The sequence below is a fragment of the Sorex fumeus genome, unplaced genomic scaffold (genome assembly GCF_029834395.1).
Source record: "Sorex fumeus unplaced genomic scaffold, SorFum_2.1 ptg000050l, whole genome shotgun sequence".
NCBI lineage: Eukaryota > Metazoa > Chordata > Mammalia > Eulipotyphla > Soricidae > Sorex > Sorex fumeus.
Genome location: NW_026606107.1, coordinates 11,429,046 through 11,447,560, shown reverse-complemented (window position 1 = coordinate 11,447,560; position 18,515 = coordinate 11,429,046). Strand labels below are relative to the sequence as shown.

The following is an 18,515-nucleotide window of genomic DNA, read 5'->3' as shown; positions in this document are numbered from 1 at the left end:
TCATGATGACTGGATTTATCTCATGGATGTAAAGATGATTTAACCTAAGCAAATCAATAAATATAATATATATCAAAATTAAAGTATATATTGCATAATCCTATCAATAGATGACAAAAAAGCATTTTATAGAAATCAATATATATTTATGATAAATCACCTAATGGAATATGAATAGCATAAACATTACAAACAGTATATATATGTGAATCATATGCAATAAGTTTGATTTAAAAAGGAATTAATTCAGAGAATAGTTATTGCTCTCTTTTAGTAGTGAATTTGCACTGGAACTTTGATGGTAATAGTAACTTCTACAAACAGAGGTGGGATGTTTGTCAATGAATCTTCATAACATTACTTGGGAAACCCTTGAATCACCCTCCCCCCCTTTAAAACAAACTATATGTAAAATGCTGAACTACTGTAATTCCAGAAATTATAAAGCAAATGGTTAATGAAAAATAAAAATTAAAAAATATTCTACTTGAATAGCTGTCAATAGTTTAAATCCCCATTATCACATATCAAAAAAAGAAAAACTTATATGTGTTATATAAAATACATCTTTGATACAAGATAAAATTCTAAACATAATCACTATTTCAACTTTTATGGTAATAATTTGTAAGATTTGCTCGAGCGGGCCCAGTAACGTCTCCATTGGAGACTTTGTTGTTACTGTGTCTGGCATATCGAATACTCTCGGTAGCTTGCCGGGCTCTCCGAGAGGGGCGGAGGAATCGAACTCGGGTCGGCCATGTTGGCCGCGTGTAAGGCGAACGCCCTACCGCTGTGCTATCGCTGGAGAGAGTATTCGATATGCCAGACACAGTAACAACAAAGTCTCCAATGGAGACGTTACTGGGCCCGCTCGAGCAAATCGACGATCAACGGGAGGGCCTTTACTTTACTTTTACTAATTTGTAAGAATTTAAATATTTGTAGGTTTATGGGGCCAATTTACCACAACACACTCATATACGTGAGAGCATATGACATTTATCTTTCTCCTTCTGACATGTTTCACTTGGCATTACATGCAGTCCATTAATGTTGTAGCAGAAGACAAGTCTAATTGCTGAGAAGTAATCCATTAATACAACTATATTATTATAATTGCATTAATATATTACTGTATGTTGCATGAAGTGATACATCAATCAATAGGAGGCACAGAGATAAGACACGTGAGCGTAATGTAGAGAGCATGGAGGGCCAAGGCTTGCTTAGGCTCAAGTCGAAGAGTGACTGCCAGAGGCCTCCTTTTTTCTATTTTTTATCAGTTACATACTAATGACTTTATTACAGAGAAAGACTCACTAACGAGAGTACAAATAGTTATAGGATGAGCATTCGTCAAAAGAACATCGGGGTATACATTGTCTTGTCAAAGCTATGTTGTCAAAGCTGTGTTGTAATGATTAAAACGTCAGAGGAATATACGCTATCCTCCCGTTGTTCATCGATTTGCTCGAACGGGCCCAGTAACGTCTCCATTGTGAGGCTTCTTGTTACTGTATTTGGCATATTGAATATTCTGGGTAGCTTGCCAGGCTCTCCACAGAGGAATATATGGAACTGAAAATGTAGGCTCTATAGATTACATCCCCCACATTCTTGTGGTCAGTTACACATAGGGCAAAGAGAAGGCTCATACTGATACTTGAAGGTCAAACCAGATTAAGGATATGTAAGAGAGGGGGAAACTGTTGCTTTGTACTGCCAAGATAATGTATGACCAGGCGGGTGTATGAGAGCATGCTGTACTTCTCCAGATGATCTAGACTCACAAGTTTATCTTGCCCACTTAATGTAAAATTGGGGCCTTGGTTCTGCTCCCTGCTTGCAGGGCAGCCTCCAGAGGCTCAACCTAATGCCCGTTTTTAGCACCAACAACTGTATAATATATAACTGCATTTAATTATGGAACTCAATTTTATAGATTTATTCAGTTGACAGTCTTGGGGCATTTGGATTTTTGTAGATGTTGGTTATAGTAAGTAGCTCAACAACTAACGTGTGTGAAGATATCTTTTCCATTTATCATTTATTTTAGTATAGTTGGAATTGACATCTAGAAGGGAAATTTCTGAACAATATATTAGTTCCATTATAATTTTTCAGAAATCTTTATATTGTTTATCCACATATAACATGTAAATTTACAATCTCACCCATCATGAGTAAGGGTTTCTTTTTTCTCCGCATCCTCAGCAGCACTTATTCTTTTGGATAGAGGTCATTCTTAGCGGTATAAGTGATTTGTCATTTTGATTTTCACTACTCTGATAATCAGTGACCCTGAAAAGTTTATATGGCAATTGGACATTTGTATGCATTATTTAGAGAAGGCTCTGTTTAGCTCTTCTGTTACTATTTTTTATGTTCTTGCTCTTGGGTTTTCTTGAGTTTTTAAATATATTTTGGATATTAGATATCGGCTAGAGTATGATTTGTGATTTTGCTCTCCTATTCCATAGAGTGACTTTGTTGTATTAGAATTATGAACGAAATATGGCAGTATAAGTTTGAGCCACACCTGGCTATGTTCAGGACCAGGTGAAATAGTAAATTTCTTTTTAAAATTTAATTTTAGCTTTGGCATCGTGGTTTACAATAATGTTAGGTAGGGTTTCATGTTTAAAACATTCGAACAGCACTCTCACCACCAGTGTCTGATTCCATCCTACCAGTTTACCTTCCCCACCCCACATCATTTTTTTTTTCATCCCCATACCCTGGTAAGCTTACTAATGAAGACTAGTTCTTACTTTCTTTTGCCTTTGGACTTTTGTTATTGTATTATGTTTCTTTATATCACCTATTTGAGAAAGATCATTCTGTTTCTGTCCCTGTGCCCCTGAATAACATCACTTAGTGTAATACTTTCCTTATCTGCCCTATAGCAGCAGATTGCATGATTTCATGTTACAGCAGAGCAGTATTATATTGTAAGCATGCAACATGGTCTATCCAGTCATCTGTTTTTGAACAACAGGATTGTTTTCAGGTTTTGGCTACTGTGAATACTGCTGCAATGAGCATAGGAGCACTAATATATTTTATGAATATAACTTTTGGACCCTTGGGGTAGATGCTAAGAAAGTAAATTGCTGGTTTTATGAGACATGTACTTATTTTTTTCCAAAAAGGATGTACCAGTTAATCTCCCCACCATCAGTGAATGAGGGTCCCTTTTTTTCCATATCTATACCAACACTAGTTGTTTCAGTTCTTGTGATGCATGTAATACCACTAGTATGAGATAATATCTTATTGTTTTCATTTTCATTTCCCTGGTGTTAAGTGTTGCAGCAAAGTTTTCAAATACATTTGTCCTTTTGCATGTCTTTATTATTTTTTTTTTGAGGAAACTTGTTCTTCTCTATCCTGCATTGTTAAGTTTTTCTTGTTAAGTACTACCAGCGCTTTATGTATCTTGGATACTAACCCACTGCCAGATGAGTGGTAGGCAAATAGTTTCTTTCACAGTGAGAAAGTTACAAGTTTGATCTAATTCCATTTGTTTATTTTTTTCTTATATATTTTTGCTTCGCCTGGTGTTGCTCAGGGTTTAACCCTGGCTCTGTGCTCAGGAATCATTCTTGGCAGGGCTCAGGGGACTATATCAAGTGCCAGGAATCACATTCTAGTTGGCTGAAGATACTAAGGAGCCAGTATTATGCCATATTTCAACTATGTTTTCTTCTGTCTATCTTATGAATTGGAGTCTAACATTGGTCAGGCTGCCTTTATTCCAATATCACAAATTTAATTTACATAGATTTACAGTATATTTAAAGTTAAATGGGATGCTGCCTCCAATCCTTTTAATCACAATTCCTTTGGCTACGTAGGGAGTTTATTATCTCATACAGACTCCAGTATTTAAATATTCAATGGCCTTAAAGTATGCTACTTGAATTTTGATAGGTATTGCGCTGAATCTGTTCAATGCTTTGACTTATATGGTCATTTTAAAAGTGTTAATTCTTTCAGTCCATGAATATAGGATATTTTTGCATTTTTTTCTTCTATTTAACAGTGATTCCTCAATATTTAAGTACTTTATCTGATTTTTAAGCTACATACAGTGCACTTATAGATGTGCAGTACCAATAACATCAATTATTGATTGATAATAACACAGCGGGTAGGACATTTGCCTTGCAAGCAGCCAACATGGCTGACCCAAGTTCTATTCCTCCACCCCGCTCGGAGAGCCAGCAAGCCCGAGAGTATCTTGCCCTCCCGGCAAAGCCTGGCAAGATACCCGTGATGTATTCAATATGCCAAACACAGTAACAAGTGTTACTATGGAGACGTTACTGGGCCCGCTCAAGCAAATCGGTGAACAACGGGAGGACAGTGACAGTGATAGAACATATTATAGAAAACAAAAACTGTCACTGCAAGTTTATTTCAATTTTAGTATTCAACTGTATGTATTATTAACTATGTTTCCCATATTTAAATGGATATATTTAGAGCATTGAAATGTTGATTGTGACAAATATACCTATATAATCCAAATTATTCCATTAAAATGTTAGGAAATATTTAATTCATGCAAATTTGAATCAACTAGTGTGGAATTATTCATACTATTAATTTTTAAATTTTTGTAACTGTAAAAAAGCAAAGCTTTGACAAAATATTTTATGAACTTGAGTCTGGTGCCTTAGACCACTCAACCATCCTGAACTTGGACTGATCGATAGCACAGTGAGTAGGGCATTTGCCTTGCATGAAGCTGACACGGGTTCAATTCCTCCATCCCTTTCAGAGAGCCCCGCAAGCTACCAAGAGTATCCCGCCCATATGACAGAGCCTGGCAAGCTCCCTGTGGTGTATTAGATATGCCAAAAAACGTAACAACAAGTCTCACAATGGAGATGTTACACCTCTACCTAAATAGCCTTTGCTTTCACTAGAGTATACTAAAAATTCTACATATATGGGGGAGTGTATTATAATTTAAATTTTAACTTAGAATAATTTTTGTAAAAGTATGTGAGTGATATAGGAAGATAGAAAAATTATTATATAAGTGTTGAATATTCATTCCAATTATATTGGTATATTGCTTGCGACTTTCTCTGTGTGAGGTAAATAAAAAGAAAGACCTATTAAAGTGGGAATATTGGGGAATAGGGGTAATATAATTATATTCAAAAAATCAATTCTTATTTAGAAAATCAATCCTCCCTAGAGCACTGTTCGTTCTTTTTATGCTTGTCTAAAAGGTAAAGGCCCTCCCGTTGATCGTCGATTTGCTCGAGCGGGCCCAGTAACGTCTCCATTGGAGACTTTGTTGTTACTGTGTCTGGCATATCGAATACTCTCGGTAGCTTGCCGGGCTCTCCGAGAGGGGCGGAGGAATTGAACCTGGGTCGGCCATGTTGGCTGCTTATAAGGCGAACGCCCTACCCACTGTGCTATCGCTCCAGCCCGTGCTTGTCTATATTAGTATTAAATTATTTTTATTTGTAGGCTAAATATCTTATAATTCAAAATGTATATTTGGTGTATATATCAATGACAACAAATGCTATACAACGCTCTCTCGATATTTATCACTGCGTAGAAATACAGCTATTTATATCATTTTTTCTATCATTGACCTATTCATTTTCTTTAGGTAATTTTATTATTAGTTTTATAATATTGTAATTATATTAAATTTATTTTAAGAAAGTTCAATTTTGTTATTTTTATTTCATAATTTATTTTATTAGGCATAACAAATGATTTTATTGCTTTCCTCAAATTTACAAATTGTGAGTTTTAAGTTCATTTGTGCTAATTAACAATATTCAATTTTTAAAACCATCTATTTTGTCTAAGTTACACTAATTTGTATTAGGTTAAAAAACATTTTACATTTTTTTGAGAACAGTTTCTTAGATCATTTAGCTGAAAAATATTTAAAATGACCTGTAATCAGATAAAATTTAACTGTGAAAAATAAATCATATTTCACCTATAAAAATTGTTGTCGAAAATATTTCCTAACATTAGAAGTACTATTGGACCATAGTCATATTAGGATTTGTTGGTTTAAGTTATTCCCACTACCTTTTTTCACATCAGATCTGATAGCAGAACTACATTCAAAATAAAAAGCAGTGTTTTAAACTGCGTATTTTGTAGGTGGTTTCATAAGAAAACTACATTTATTTATTTATCTCCTATTTATCTTTATTATTTGAAACTCATTTTGATTTCTTCAAACCAGCTTGATTTCTCCACCAAAAATGTGGACAATATATGTTAAAATTAAAGTTTTTAAAACACCTGTCATAGCATATTTTGAATGTATATACATGCATTTTAATATGCACATGTACATATATTGGAATACATGAATGTAATATTATCAAAACTAGACGTAACTGACACTCTATACAAAACTATTGATAAAGTGAATCTAACATCACAGCTTAATTCAAATATCTTTACATTGTTATACTAAAATAATTTGAGAAGAATATTTGTTAATTGTAGGCAGTATTTTCTAATTCTGATCACAATATAACTTATAATTCATTTATTTTCTTTATTTTACATTTTTTAAATTTTTATTAGTGAGACACCATGAGCTACAGTTGTAGACTTACAAATTTTTGTGCTTGGGTTTCAATTATACAATAATCAAATGCCCATCCCTCTACCAGTGCCCATTTCCCACCACCACGGATCCCAGTATCCCTCCCACCGTTCATCCCCCCCATGCCACCCTGCCTCTGTGGCAGGGCATTCCCTTTTGTTCTCTCTCTCTTATTGGGTGTTGTGGTTTGCAAAAGAGGCAATGGGTGGCAATCATGTTTGGTCTATAGTCTACTTTCAGCATGCTTCTCTCATCCGGGAGGATCCTCCAAACACCCTTTATTTGGTGCTCCCTTCTCTATCTGAGCTCCCTTTTCCCCTAGCACATGTGGCTGTTCTCCAAGCCATGGAGCAAAATTGCTGGTACTAATCTTGGCCATTCTTGGGGGTTAGTCTCCTATTTTGTTACTTGATGTTCCCCAGATGAATGCAATCGCTCTAAGTCTATCCCTTTATTTCTGAGTCATTTCACTTAACATGATACTTTCCATGTAGTACCACTTGTATGTAAATTTCATGATTTCATCTTTTCTAACAGCTACTTAGTATTCCATTATGTATATTTACCAAAGTTTCTTTAACCAGTCATCTGTTCTTGGGCACTAAGGTTTTTTCCAAATTCTGGCTATTGTAAAGAGTGCTGCAATGAACAAACAAGTGCAGACGTCACTTCTATTATACTTTTTTGCCTCTCTGGGATATATTCCCAGGGCTGGAGCAATAGCACAGTGGTAGGGCATTTGCCTTGCATGCAGCTCACATGACCAACCCAAGTTCGATTCCTCCGCCCCTCTCCGAGAGCCTGGCAAGCTACTGAGAGTATCTCGCCCGTACGGCAGAGCCTGGCAAGCTACCCGTGATGTATTCGATATGCCAAACACAGTAACAACAAAGTCTCCAATGGAGACGTTACTGGGCCCACTCGAGCAAATCGATGAACAACTGGAGAACAGGACAGGACAGGGATATATTCCCCGGAGTGGTATTGCTGGGTCAAATGTGAGCTCAATTTCTAATTTTTTGAGAATCGTCCATACTGTTTTCCGACTTAACCAGTCGGTATTCCCACCAGCAGTGAAGGAATCTTTCTCGCCACATCCGCGCCAGCACTGGTTGCTTTTGTTCTTGTGGATGTGGGCCAGTCTCTGTGGTATGAAATGATATCTCATTGTGGTTTTGATCTGCATCTCCCTGATGATTAATGATGTGGAGCATTTTCTCATGTGCCTTTTACGCATTCGGATTTCTTCTTTGAGAAAGTTTCTATTCATTTCATTGCCCCATTTTTTGATGTAGTTGGATGTTTTCTTCTTGTGGAGTTCACCCAGTACTTTGTATATCCTTGATATCTACCCCTTGTTGGATGTGTATTCGGCGAATATCCTTTCCCATTCTCTAGACTGTCTTTGTATTTTGGTCACTGTTCCTTTGGAGGTGCAGAAGCTTCTTCGTTTAAGATAGTCCCATTTGTCTGTCTCTGTTTTCACTTTCTTGGCCAGTGGCATGACATCTTTGCAGATATCATTACCTTAAATGTCATGGAGGGTTTTGACAACATTTTTCATGTAACTGTTTTCTTTGTGTAAATATCTTGACATGTGTACATGCAGCTACTAAATACACCTGATTTCTTACCACTGTAGCACTTTAGCACTGTCCTCCCTTTATTCACTGATTTGCTCTAGTGGCCCCAGTAACATTTCCATTATGAGACTTTTTGTTACTGTTTTTTTGCATATTGAATATGTCACGGTTAGCTTGCCAGGCTTTGCCCTGTGGGCAAGATACTCTGGGTAGCTTGCAGGGCTCTCCGAGAGGGGCAGAGGAATTTAACCTTGGTTGGCCATGTTGGCTGCTGGCAAGGGAAATGCCCCTTACTGCTGTACTATCGCTAGAGAACAGATTGATAACATTTTAAACAAATGTCTTTAAGTGGTGGTGAATATCAGCATCTTATAAAAAAATCACTCTTTTTAGAGGGGCTGGAGCGATAATACAGCGGTAGGGGGACGTTTGCCTTGCCAGCAGCCAACATGTTCCACCCAAGTTCAATTCCTCCGCCCCACTCGGAGAGCCAGGCACGCTACCCAGAGTATCTTGCCCACAGAGCAAAGCCTGGCAAGCTAACTGTGATGTATTTTATATGCCAAGCACAGTAACAACTGTCACTATGGAGACATTCCTGGGCCCACTCGAGCAAATTGATGAACAATGGGAGGACAGTGATAGTGACAGTGATCTTTTTAGAGATACTATAATAAAGTTTTATAACTCTCACATAATCCTGTTTTGCATCTTAAATGTAAATATTACATTGCCAAATATTAGAACTTAGTGTGACTATAAAGTGCTTTTCTTAGCAAATCTTTGATTAAACAAAATATAATTTTTCAATTACTAGAAATATAATTTATATTCTTGTTTAAAATGAAATTTAAAAATACAATGCTAAATGATTTTTTTTCATAATTTGGCAGCATTTTTTTATCAAGAACTGATTTATAAAGTATTAATAGTTGAATTTTAGGCATATAAGATTTTGAAACCAATCTCACCACCAATGTCAACTTCCTTCCACCATTGATCTAATGTTTTAGTCTAGTTTAAAATGTGGAAAACATAAGCAAGAGAATAAATTGCAAAAATAGCAGTTTCTGTTGTTCATTTTCCCACACTTAAAGACTTATGATCCACTGCACTTGTTTGTTCATTGCAGCACTCTTTACAATAGCCAGAAACTGGAAGAAACCTGAATGCCCAAGAACAGATGACTGGTTAAAGAAACTTTGGTACATCTACACAATGGAGTACTATGTAGCTGTTAGAAAAGATGAAGTAAAAAAATTTACATACAAGAGGTACAACATGGAAAGTATCATGCTAAGCGAAATGAGTCAGAAAGAGAGGGATAGACATAGAAAGATTGCATTCATCTGGGGGATATAAAGTAACAAAATATGAGATTAATACCCAAGAATAGCTGAGATCAGCACCGGGAGGATTACTCCATAGCTTAGAGTCCATCCGGGCATTCTAGGGGAAAGGGCAGCTCAGATAGAGAAGGGAACACCAAATAAAGGGTGTTTGGAGGATCCTCCCAGGAGGGGAGATGCATGTTGAGAGTAGACTATGGACTGAACATGTTTGCCACTCAATGCCTCTTTTGCAGACCACAACACCCAAAGGGAGAGAGAGAACAAAAGGGAATGCCTTACCACAGAGGCAGGGTGGGCTGGGGGGTTGGGGGTGGGAGGGATCTTATCCATGGTGGTGGAAAGTGGGCACTGATGGAGGGATGGGTATTTGATCATTGTATAATCGAAACCAAAGCACAAAAAATTGTAAATCTACAACTGTACTTCATAGTGTTTCACTAATAAAAAGAAAAAAAAAAGACTTATGATCCAAAGAAAAACAAAACAAAAAGACAAAAAATAAAACCAAGTTATGTCCCAGACCCTGTTCCTTTAGTTAATATCTGGTTATCATTAATATCGGTTATCTCAAAAGGTGGAGTTTTACATAAACTTTCCCATCCCAATTTTCTTAAGATTTTAAAACAAAGAAATCAAGGCTATTTCATAAGTTTATTTATTTAGTTAACAAAACGCTAAAATGTGTAAAAACGGTAGTATTTTTAGGTAATGCTCTTACCATAAAAATTTTAAAAGGGTGTAAAATGGAACTACTAACACTTTTTATTAGTGTTAATATTAAGATTATTTCTCTTTCATTTTTTGAATCCATCTGGCGAAATTTAGAGTCAGATTTTAACATCTATGGTTCTATTGTCCAATATGATAATCACTGCTATGTGGTTACTAATTTTTGCAATGTGGCTAACTCAGACAGAGTCTTCAATGTAAAGTCACTGTATCACTGTATCACTGTCATTCTGTCGTTCATTGATTTACTTGAGAGGGTTCCAGTAACATCTCCATTTGTCACAGCCCTGAGATTTTAGCAGCCTCTCCTTACTCGTCTTTCCCAATGAAACTGCCATATTGGAGGCTCTTTCAAGGTTAGGGGAATGAGACCCATTATTGTTACTGTTTTTGGCATATTTAATACACCACAGGTAGCTTGCCAGGTTCTGCCATGCAGGCAGGATACTCTCAGTACTTTGCCGGGCTCTCCGAGAGGCACATATATTATCCCTCTATGATTTGTTGCCTACTGTCTGAACCCCATCAAACATGGTGTGGTAATTATGGAAAATGGGTAGGGAGTGTCTTATGATGTGTCAAGGAATATGTTCACTTGTATGTGAGGCTCGGCCTGAGCATATGGAAAGTGGCCTGGAGCATGGAAGAAGTTGGGTAGTGGAGGCCAACTGCCGGGGCTGGGTCCTCTAGGGGTGGAGAGGGCTCTCACCTGCCCCTCTCTGTGGCGCCCTGAGTGAAAACAGTCTGGCACATAGTTTGGTGGCATGGTTATGGGGGCCTCATTTTATGTTCCCTCCTGGGAGAAGCAGCTGTGAGTTCTAGAGGGTGGCCAATGAGGAGATTATAGCTTGCAGGAGGTGGCTTATGGGTGTGACTCCTGGGTCACCAGAGACTGGGGAAGCAGGCAGAGGATCTCTGCTCCCAGGTCCCCTTAAGCCGAGAGTCTCAGGTCACAAAGTTCTGCATTACCTGGGTTCTGTGGGACTTCACTCATGTGTAAGGCTTGACCTAAGCGTCTGGAAAGTGTAGTGGAACTTGGCAGCAGTTGGGCAGTGAAGGTCAGCTGCTGGGTCTGGGTCCCTTGGAGCGGGAAGCCCGTCTCTGGGGCACCCTGAGTGAAAATAGCCTGGCGCAGAGTCTGGTGGCATGGTTATGAGGGCTGGAGCAATAAGCACAGCAGGTAGGGTGTTTGCCTTGCACTGCCAACTGGGTTCGATTTCAATGTAAAGTAAATAATGGAAATTTAAAGACATGATACTACAAAATTTAAATATATTTTAGCTTTTAAATTGATTGCATGTTTAAATGATATTTAAATATCATCCTTTAGGTATAATATTAATATTCGGATATAATTACTGTCACTGTCACTGTCCTCCCATTGTTCGTCAATTTGCTCTAACGGGTCCAGTAATGTCTCCATTGTGACACTTGTTACTGTGTTTGGCATATCGAATACGTCACGGGTAGGTTGCCAGGCCTTGCCGTGAGGGTGAGATACTCTTGGTAGCTTGCCAGGCTCTCTGAAAGGGCAGAGAAATCGAACCTGGGTCGGCCAGATTGGACGCATGCCTGGCAAATGCCCTACCCGCTTTACTATCACTTCAACCCTATTCGGATCATGATCACGATCACGATCACGATCATCCTATTGTTCGTCGATTGCCTCGAGCAGGCACCAATAAGGTCTCCTTCGTCCTAGCCCTGAGATTTTGACAAGTGCCATATTAAAGGCTCTTTCAGGGTTAGGAGAATGAGACCCATCATTGTTACTGGTATTTGGCATATTGGGTACACCACGGGGAGTTTGCCAGACTCTGCCATGTGGGCAGGTTACATTCGGTAGCCTGCCAGGTTGTCCAAAGTAATAATGAGATAATAAGATGTCTGGGAGCTGGGTTTTCTAGTCTCTGGGTCTTGGCTGTTGATGGGGGGGCAGTTTGTGGGTGTGACCCCTGCCTACTGGAAGATGGAGGATCTAGGTGGAGGATGCTCAGCCCTGATCTGAGCAGGCTTGGAGATTTCAGGCCTCTGACCCGCATTCCTTTGTTCCTTTGCCGGCACCTGGGTTGCTCTTCCGGTTCCTTTATGTGTGAGACTCATCTAAGCGTGTGGAAAGTGGTCTCAGCATTGCTTTGTCGGTGTCCTGGAGGTCTTCAGCTGCCGAGCCCTCATGAGGACAGTCAGGTACGGGGTAGGAGACTCTGATTATTCAATAAAATAAAATTTAAAAAATATAAAGATTCAATCAAGAGAACTCTCAAAAAAAACAAGAAAAGATAAGAAAATAAAGATAAAGTGATTCAAAATCTATTTAGAGTCCCATCCCTTCCCCGCCCCAATGGAGCTAGCCCCGGCAGCCAAAATCCTCGAGAACTTGAAAGCCATGATCATGGCCGCTATCCACATGTGTGGACAAACCTCATCTATGTGCGAATTTGCAGAAAAACTCAGGTATGTGGGACTTCTGACTGAAAACTCCAGGCTCAAGGAAATCAGAGAATGAGTGTCCTCTCCCCAACTCCCCCTGTTTCCAGCAGCTTGGCAGTCACACCCACAAACCACCTCTGGCACCATATAATCTCCTCAATGGCCGTGATCCAGAGATTCAACAGTAAATCTCTCAGAAGAGAGTACAGAACAATAGACCATAGACATGCCCCTAGACCCCATGCCAGCCTGTTTTATTCAGGGCATCCCAGAGGGTGGGTGGGTGAGGTCCAATGGAGCCAGCCCCAGCAGCCGAAAACTTCTTCCTTCCTTCCATCCTTCCATCCTTCCTTCCTTCCTTCCTTCCTTCCTTCCTTCCTTCCTTCCTTCCTACTTTCCATCCTTCCTTCCATCCTTCCTTCCTTCCTTCCTTCCTTCCTTCCTTCCTTCCGTCCCTCTTTTCTTCCTTACATATGTCTTCTTTCCTTCCTTTCTTCCTTCCTTCCTTCCTTCCTTCCTTCCTTCCTTCCTTCCTTCCTTCCTTCCTTCCTCTTTCTTTTTCTTTCTTCCTCTCAGTCTTCCTTTCTTTCTTCCATTTGCTAATTAGGGATCAGCAAATATTTTCTATTTAAAAAACTACACATAGTAAATTGGTTACTCTTTGAGGATCTGTTTCTGTCTCTTCTCATCTCTGCAGTTGTAGTATGAAATCAGTCCCCAGACTCTTGGGTGATCCTTCCCCAGCAATGTTCCTGATTCTGTATTTGCACTGACTCCTACTGGCTCATCTTTTTTTCACTTCTAAAATATATTTCTGCTCCAGCACTGAGCAATAATATAGGGGTTAGTTAATATATTAATATTCCATGTGACTGACCCTGGTTCTATCTCCAGCTCCACATATATGGTCCCATGAGCACCACCAGGGGTCACTCCTGAGCACAGAGACAGGAGTACCTGAGTATCACTGGGGCTTGCCCAAAACCTCTCTCTCTCTCTCTCTCTCTACACACACACACACACACACACACACACACACACACACAAACACACATACATAATACACACACACACACACACTTCCTGGACTATCCGGATTGATAGTACAGTGAATAGGGTGCTTGCCATCTATGAACACAATCCTCCAGGGTTCTAGGGACCATACGTATTGGGATGCCAGGGATTGAATCCAGGTCCACCATTTGCAAGGCAAGTGCGTTTCCCACTGGATTATCACTTTGATCCAGATGACGATACTATTTTAAATTACAACTGCCTTCAAGTATTTCTTGTGTTCTTTCTGATTCTTTTTATAGGTCCCCAATTATCACACACTACTCAGGATTTTCTAATAGATGGTATAATTTGTTGATCACAATAATTGGTTATAATCTGTCTAAATTGTTTCTCATCTGCCAAATCGAATTGTCACTTTGAACATCCATTCAGAAGTGGTCAGTCACAGAGAATGAGACAAACACAGAAGTAGAAAAACACGCGGATTGGCGAAGCTTTAGGGTCACCTGTGCAGCCATCAGGGTCTCATGGCAGGTCAATATAATGCAATATTTCTCCCCCAACCCCAGCAGATCCCAACAGGTGAGCCATTGTTGGAGTTGACAGAGACATCAAGGACAGTTAGCATGTATATATATGCCACAGGGACATGGAGGGCAGAGGCTAGTGTAGTTCACAGAGAATCAGTAGACATCCGTAAAACATAAAGTTGTTTGCGCAGGATTGATAATGCAGTGGCAGGGTACCTCTCTTGCACCCAGTCTACCGAGCTCCTCCAGGACTGATTCCTGAGTGTGGAGCCAGGAGTAAGCCCTGAGCATGGCTAGGTGAGGACCCAAAATCAAATAGATAAATCAAAGATTGTGAAAGTTGTTTATTCTAGTTGGGGCTATATTGTCCGCAAAATCTAAAAGACCCTACAAAGTATTAGTCTATGTTTGCCGGGCACAAGTTTACAGCTGGCAGATACTTTGTCATCTATTCTATCCTTGCCTACTATTCTTTTATGGGTGCATGTTTGCTAACGGAACACCCTAAACTTAGGGGTTTCTGTTAGGGGAAGATTTCTCATAATAATTCATCATTTCCTAACCCTAAAGTAAGTAATAATGTATATTACAAAGCATTAACATAAAATTTAATGTTATTAAACATTATACAAAATACACTAGTAGTAACTTAGTGTTATTGCTTAACTAGGCAATATAAAGTATTACGTAGTAACTGTTGATTTATTAATGAACTATGTAAGATCATCAGTATAATAGGAGCATTTCCCTAACCTAAGAGTCTGAGGAAGGTGAAACTGTTATAACTGTCTTGTAAGATTCCATCTCTCTAGCCTGCTTAAGTCTACCTCTCAGTCTATCCAATCTAGTCTTCTTCTTGGGAATCTGAGCTCCCTATTGGCTAGCCTCTACCTTTCAACTGCCTGCTTTATGACATCATTCTCCCACCAAACCTACCAGCACCTGGTAGAATCTTCGGGCTACCATCAGTTGTTTGTAAACAAGTTTGGATCATTGCAAGTGACCAGTGACCAATGACCAATCACCAGTGATCAGTCATAAGTATTGGACACTTGTGGACTTCTGCTTCAGTGTTCAGGCGTATTCTCATATTGTCTCCTCTTCTCATTTACCTTTCCTTGATATTTCCTCTTTTCTGATCATGTCAGGTAAGGAATAATATTATTCCTTATTATTCCTATTCGGATATAATAGTAAAATTAATTTTCTTCATTTATTGGTTTATAAAACAATTTAAATTAGATATATGATCTTTTCTGTTTTTTGTTTATATATTTGTGCAGAAGGATTCTTGCAAGCAATGCCCAGGTTTCCCAGGATCCCATTTGGCAATTCTTGGACAATGGGGCAGCAGTTCCAGGCAAGAGCCCAAGTATGGAATGTTAGGGTTACCCAAGCGACACTGGTTTGCTCAGGGACCTACAGGGCTATGCATTGTGCCTAAGGCCTGCCTCTAAGGCACCCAGCATTGCACATGGTGATGCTCAGAGTCCATGTGTTGCTGCGGATTATATTGAGTTCATCACATGTAAGGCATGCACCTTACCCCATGATCTTACGTTTTTGTTGGGCTACATTTATTTGGAGAAAAAGAGTAGTTTATTCAGCCTTATTGAACAGAAACAGAAAACACAAAAAATACTGAGGCCATGAGAGTACACAATCTTCTTGAGATTTTATTGAGTTAATGCTGCACTTAAAAAATATGTGTTGGTAGGGGTGTGGTGAAAAAGAACTCCCCATTCACTGTTGTTGAAATGTCACCTGGTTTAGCATCTATGGGGAATAATAAGAATATTTCTCAAAAAATATGCCATAGTTGTGATTCTATTTAATCCAGCTACCCTACTTTTAAGTATCTTATCCCAAAACACAAAAATATTAATTTGATAAGATATATTTGCCCTATGTTCATTTCAGTGCTTAGTAAAATATCCAGGATATGGAAGCAACCCAATGTCCATTAACAAAAGTAGTGGTACATACACATAATAGAATATTCCATAGCCTCAAGAAAACTCAAAATCGTGCAGTTTACAGCAACTTGTGCATAACTAGAGGGCATCATTTTGAGAAAAATAAGCCAGAAGCACACATACAGTATAACTTCAATCATATATGATATATAGTATAAGGTATGGACTATATAAATTGACAATAAACAGTGGACACTGTAATACAGACCTAAGACTGCCAGGTCTTGCGGCAGTGGGGAATAGCTACTGGGTTGACTAGAAGTAATTCAGAAACATAGGTGGAGGGTATGGAATGCATAGGTGGGGTAAGGGAACCAACAACATATTCTTAAGTCAAAAATGGAGGAGGATTGGTGGTAGAGAAAGATTTTAGATCCGGAGTGACATAGGGATGGAGAGGTGGATTGTCTTGGTGACGTAAGTGGCAGTAGTGTGCAGTAACCTTGTAGATCAATGCCATAAATTTTCCCACTATTGAAAACCTATAGTAAAAAGCAAATACAATATAATAAATTACTTAATAAAACATGATATTCCACAGCAATATCTATTCTAATTATATTCTTGAGCACTTTTTCAAATATCGCAGGTCAATGGATATGCAGTTTATGTATGAGTGATTACATAGATAGATTTATCTATTTATAGATTGACCCATATATATATATAAACTTTTATATACAAATGAGCAGTGAGCACACTGTTCTTATTTTATCCATGATCCATTAAACTTAGTCTTTTTTAAACTTATAAATTAAATATAGTTCAAATTAATATCAGATTCATGCTGAAAACAAAACTTTTATTTCTGCTACGTTACTGGGCCCACTCGAGCAAATCGACAAACAACGGGAGGGCCTTTACCTTTACCTTTATTTCCATTAAAATCACAGTGTGTGTAGATATCATCAAAGATGACTATGGATCTAATAAACTATACTATAAACATGTTATGATAAAGTATAGTTTAAATATTTTCTCTTTTCTGAGACAGTTCTATATATGCAAGCATACTGTTAGAGCAGATCAGAAAAAAAGAAGCGTTAGGTTATTCACCTAACAAATCACTCAGGGATTCTATTGTGTCACAGCAGATATTGTTAACTGTGTGGTGGTTCTTGTGAACAAGTGTAAGCATAGCACTGCAAACAGCAAAGGTCTTAACCTGTCACAGTTTATTTTACAGTAGGTCCCATGTTCACACCATAGTGCAAGAGAACCCATCCTTCCCCTTCAACAGTGAGAGCTACCAACAAAAAAAAGACAAAAGAAACAGAAGTATTTTCAAAAAACTGAACAAACCAAGAGGAAATAATAAAACAGGGGTCTAAACAATAGTAGGTAGATAGAAGTCTTACATTACATGTGGCCAACCCAGCTTTGATCCCTGGCATTTTTATGGTCCCCTGAGCCTACCAGGAGTGATTTTGGAATGTATAACCAGGAGTAAGCTTTGAAAAACATTGGGTGTTATGCAAAAAAACCCCATGTAAAAAAAAAACTCAATTTCAAAAAACTGCTGTTTCCCTTTCTCTGTAACATTACTACCTATACTTACTTTTCACCATTGGCTTTCTAAAATATTAAACTGAATGTATATTAAACAACTATCATTTCCAAGAAGGCATATTATTAATTTTTGTTTATTTAAAATATTTTATAGTGCTAAGGAAGTGACCAAGATAGCAAAACCACATGATTGATTACATAAGCTGTAAGAATGCAACACAGACTATTTAAAATCAATTAAAAACAAGTAAATATATAAAAATTCACCTACTGAAATGGGGGATAATATACCTGCAAATAACTTACCTTTTGCATTTGAATTAATGCTTAACATGCATATCTTAACTATACCTTTCCTTAAAATGCTTTCCACCTGTTCCCAAACCTGTTTGTCTAGTGTAGTGTTGACTTTAAGCCTAATTTAGAAATCAGCTCTAGGAAGACATTTCTTATTGAAATATTTGAGACTCTTACCTTCTTTGTGTTACCTAGCAATTCTCTATTGCTCAAGAAAATCAGAACTTGGTAGCAATTAAAGCAATAAGATCAAAGCAGGATTGGGTGGAATGGGATGTGACTCACTAATAGAGCATATGTGAGGCCCTAGATTTATCTGCTGGCACTGAGAAAAACAAACACTTCTTTAGGATAATACGCTTGTGACAGAGGAAAGTTTGTCTCAGTAAAGTCACTGTCACTGTCACTGTCCTCCCGTTGTTCATCAGTTTTCTCGAGCGGGCCCAGTAACATCTCCATTGTGAGACTTTGTTGTTACT

General features: G+C 38.3%; 1 protein-coding gene across 1 annotated transcript in view; it reads left to right on the top strand.

Annotated features, from left to right (window-relative positions):
- Nucleotides 1–18,515, top strand: part of PCDH11X (protocadherin 11 X-linked) — a 330,947-nt gene that overhangs the window by 214,602 nt on the left and 97,830 nt on the right. The gene's annotated exons all lie outside the window — the stretch shown is intronic.